The sequence below is a fragment of the Humulus lupulus genome, chromosome 1 (assembly GCF_963169125.1).
Source record: "Humulus lupulus chromosome 1, drHumLupu1.1, whole genome shotgun sequence".
Classification (NCBI taxonomy): domain Eukaryota; kingdom Viridiplantae; phylum Streptophyta; class Magnoliopsida; order Rosales; family Cannabaceae; genus Humulus; species Humulus lupulus.
This window is the reverse complement of record NC_084793.1, coordinates 19,427,945-19,431,808: the sequence shown is the minus strand read 5'-3', so window position 1 is coordinate 19,431,808 and position 3,864 is coordinate 19,427,945. Positions and strand designations below refer to the sequence as shown.

The 3,864-nt window shown below is 43.7% G+C and overlaps 1 non-coding gene across 1 annotated transcript; it reads left to right on the top strand.

The window, feature by feature from the left end:
• The first annotated feature begins 394 nt into the window (after positions 1 to 394).
• Positions 395 to 501, top strand: LOC133813129 (small nucleolar RNA R71). The gene has a single exon (XR_009884171.1). It is a non-coding gene; the product is annotated as a small nucleolar RNA R71 (small nucleolar RNA).
• The last annotated feature ends 3,363 nt before the right edge of the window (positions 502 to 3,864 follow it).

Sequence of the window (3,864 nt, the reverse complement as noted above, 5' to 3'; positions counted from 1 at the left end):
ACCTATTGTTTGCACTTGCTCCAGAGGCATATTGTTAAGATCTCTCATTGTGCATTGTTCAAATAAATGAGGTCCCCCACATAACTCACGCATAATCTGCATCTGCATAACTGGAGCTTGAGCTTGAATGTTGTTATGTTGTAACTATTTGGTTAATGTTGCCACTTGAGCGGACAGCATTGAGATGGCATCCAAATCATGCACTCCAGCCACCTTCTTAGTGATTTCTCTTTCTGATGGCCATTGATCGTTATTCATAGCCATTTCTTCCAACAGATCATAAGCTTCATTATCGCTCTTACTCATGAACGCTCCTCCAAACGCTGCATCTATGATTGTGCGAGTAGTACCACACAAACCATTGTAAAAAATATGGACTAACATCCATTTTTCGATTCCATGATGGGGACATTTTCTCAGCAGCTCCTTAAACCTTTCCCACGCATCGTACAGCGATTCACCATCATTTTGGTGAAAATTGTTGATTTCACCTCTATACCTTGCAGACAACGATGGTGGGAAAAATTTTGCTAAAAATTTCTGAGTTAGCTCCTCCCATGTTGTGATAGAATTGGCTTCCAGAGAAATAAGCCAACTCTTTGCTCGGTCCCTTAATGAAAACGGGAATAGTCTCAACCTCACTGCATCGTTTGTCACTCCGTTCATCTTGAATGTGGCACAGAGCTCTAGGAAATTAGCCAAATGTAAGTTTGGGTCTTCCGTTGGTGATCCCCCAAACTGAACTGACGATTGTACCATTTGCAATATAGCTGGCTTAATTTCAAAATTATTAGCCTCTACTGTTGGAGGTCTAATGCATGACTGTGCCCCCGTTACAGTAGGTAGCACATAGTTCCTCAAACTTCTTTGCATTGGTTGTTGAACTGGTACAACTCGCTCAGCAACACCTACTCCTCCAACATTACCCGCTGCTATCCCCGCATTTATATTCTCAGCGTTGTCATTGGCAATGTTTTCAACCCCTCCGTTACCTCTGTTCTGAGCCATTATTTCTACCCTTTTCTGTTTCCGATTTCTTCTACAGGTTTTCTCAATTTCAGGATGAACATGCACCCTTGATTCAGACCCCTGTCGTCGCATAAACTATATGAATACCTGAAATCACAAATTGCAAAAGAAAACCAGAATGAGAACGGTATAAAAGAAAAGCAACCAAATTAGAAATAGAATTAATTTTTTGATATTAGTAACAATAGTTCACGGCAAGGGCGCCAAAAACTTGTTGTGTAAAATCGATACGAAAGTGCACGCAATCGTAACAAGTAATAAAGAGTAAGTGAGATCGTTCCCACGAGGGCTGTATATTAAGTACCAAAACTTAATTCCTATTTCTATTTGGCTTACGATAATTGAGTCTTAAGAATTAACTATAATTGTAAAATCAAAAATCTAAAATTAACTTCAAGAACTGAAAATAAACAACGTTAAGAAAATTCAATGGATTAAAAACTAGGGCAATCAATTTCATCAACCATCCTCTTTAAGTCTTATTAACACAAATCTTACTATTCAATTCTTCTCTTGTGATAGCAGGTCAACAATAATAACTTATATTCGTACTAGGATATATAAGTAGGATATATAAGTCTCAATCTTATGCAAATTTTCTACATCTCTGTGATAAATAAACATAAGATAGGCATTAAGATTAACAACCCTAAAACTACACAAACCACACAGGTACTCTCGTCCTAATATGAAATCTATGTTTATTCAATTACAGTATATTCAATTCTCACTTCTTAGATTTCGAATCAAAATCATATATTTCATGTCAATGGTGATCCATCATTCACAAGCATTAGATTCAAATTGAATAAATCACAAGATAAAATTGAAATCATAAAACTTGCATTAATTTAAAATAAAGGTTCAGGAGAATCCATTAACACCCTAGAAAAATAGTTTAGTTCATGATCAAATTCATAATAACCATAGAAGAAATAAAAAGCATCCAAAATACAGAAATTCAAAGTAGAAAAGAAGAAAACTGTGATGAATTCTTCGACTCCACTTGCAATCCTCCACAATGTCCCTCAACCGTCTCCTAGGGTTAATCTCCTCTTAAAAACGTCATTAATAAAGCTTTTCTAATCCCTAATTAATTATGTGCGAAAGGACAAAATTGCCCTTGAAAAATGCCCTAAATTTGACTTCCATACGGACTAACACCGCGGCTCCATATGATAGAGCCGCAGCTCTAGTCCACTTTGCCATCCAGAATTCGTCTCTGGTTCTTGTAGCGCCGCAGCTCTACTTGATAGAGCTTAGCTCTAATTCAGATTTTAATAGAGCCTCAGCTCTATCTGATAGAGCTACAGCTCTAATGCTGACAGATTTTTTTTCTCTTCTCTGAAACTCTTAGGGCTGCGGCTCTACACCATAGAGCTGCGGCTCTAATTCCAATTTTTCCCCAAATCATCAATTTGAGCCCCGAATTTGCCTAGTTTCCATTCCTTAACCCGTTTAACACCGTTTCTTCAAGAATTAAGCGCTTTCCCTCCAATTTCAAGCTATTTCCTTCATAGCCACACATAATCCTGAAAACACAATAAACACCGGCATAATATCGCACAAACCAAATAAAAGACTAAAATTGCATCTTAAAATACTCCCTAAAAACATACCAAAACTAGTCCTAACATGTTTGCTCGACGGGGCCCCCTGTGGGGTCTGCGCCGCCGGGCCCTGTGCATATTCTCCCTGAGGCGAATATGCTATGGGCGCACCCAGGACCGCGGGTTGTCCAGGACCTGCTGACAGGCCCGGGACTCCCACGGGCATCCTGACCCACTGGTGGAGATGCCCCAACTTGATCAGATTCTCGATCTCATCCTTGAGGTGTCGGCACTCTTCAGTCGTGTGGCCCATGTCCTTATGGTAGGCGCACCGTTTGTTGGCATCTCTCGGATTCTTCCCTCCTTTGAACATGGGGGCAGGCTTCTGGTAGTGAACCGCCCTTTCGGTGACCAGGAAGATGTTCTCTCTGGTGTCCACCAAATTGGTGTATTCCGAATACTGGAGCTCATAGCCCCTCTTGCCTTTCTTAGCTGGCTCATACCGATTTTGGCCTTTGCCGGACCTCTTCCCCTGGGAGGGATTTGCACTTGCCTCAATCCCCCCCACCTGGGACTGCTGGGCCTCGACGGGGGCAGCGCTGTGACCCACTAGTGCGGCTCCATATCTGGAAAAGGGGGCGGACTGGACCGGGGCATATCCTGAAGAGGCAGGACCGTACACTGTAGGCGTGGTATAGGTAACCCCGGGCGTAGCCGCCGAACCTGGGGAAATCGGGGGAGTGACTGTATTGGGAAATGCACCCCGTATCCCGGGAATGCCGGGGCATTGGGCTGAGGCGTCGGCGACCATCCGAATGCCTGGATCTGAGCCTCCTCCCAGTTGATGAACCCCTGGGCCCTCCTTATGAATTCTTCTAAGGTAGCAGCCTTGCTACACTGCATGTCATCCCAGAGGGGGGACTCGGCCCGGATCCCAGATTGTAATTCCACCAGGCGTTGCCCATCGTCCACCTTGGTCTTGGAGGCCTCCTCGGTGAAACGTTGGATATAGGCCCTCAGTGTCTCCGGGGGGAGCTGTTTAAGATTGATGGGGCACTGATTTGCATGTCCATCCTCATGGCAGCCACGAACTGTTTGCGAAACACTGATTGTAGCCCCGACCAGGATTGGATGGATCCTGGCTTGAGTCTTTTCCACCATTCATCAGCGGGACCGCCGAGAGTGATCGAAAAACAGAGAAACTTGCCGTCATCACTAACGTGGGCCACGGTCATAAGTCGGTTGTATCGGGACACATGATCCCTGGGGTCGGTGTTCCCGGTAT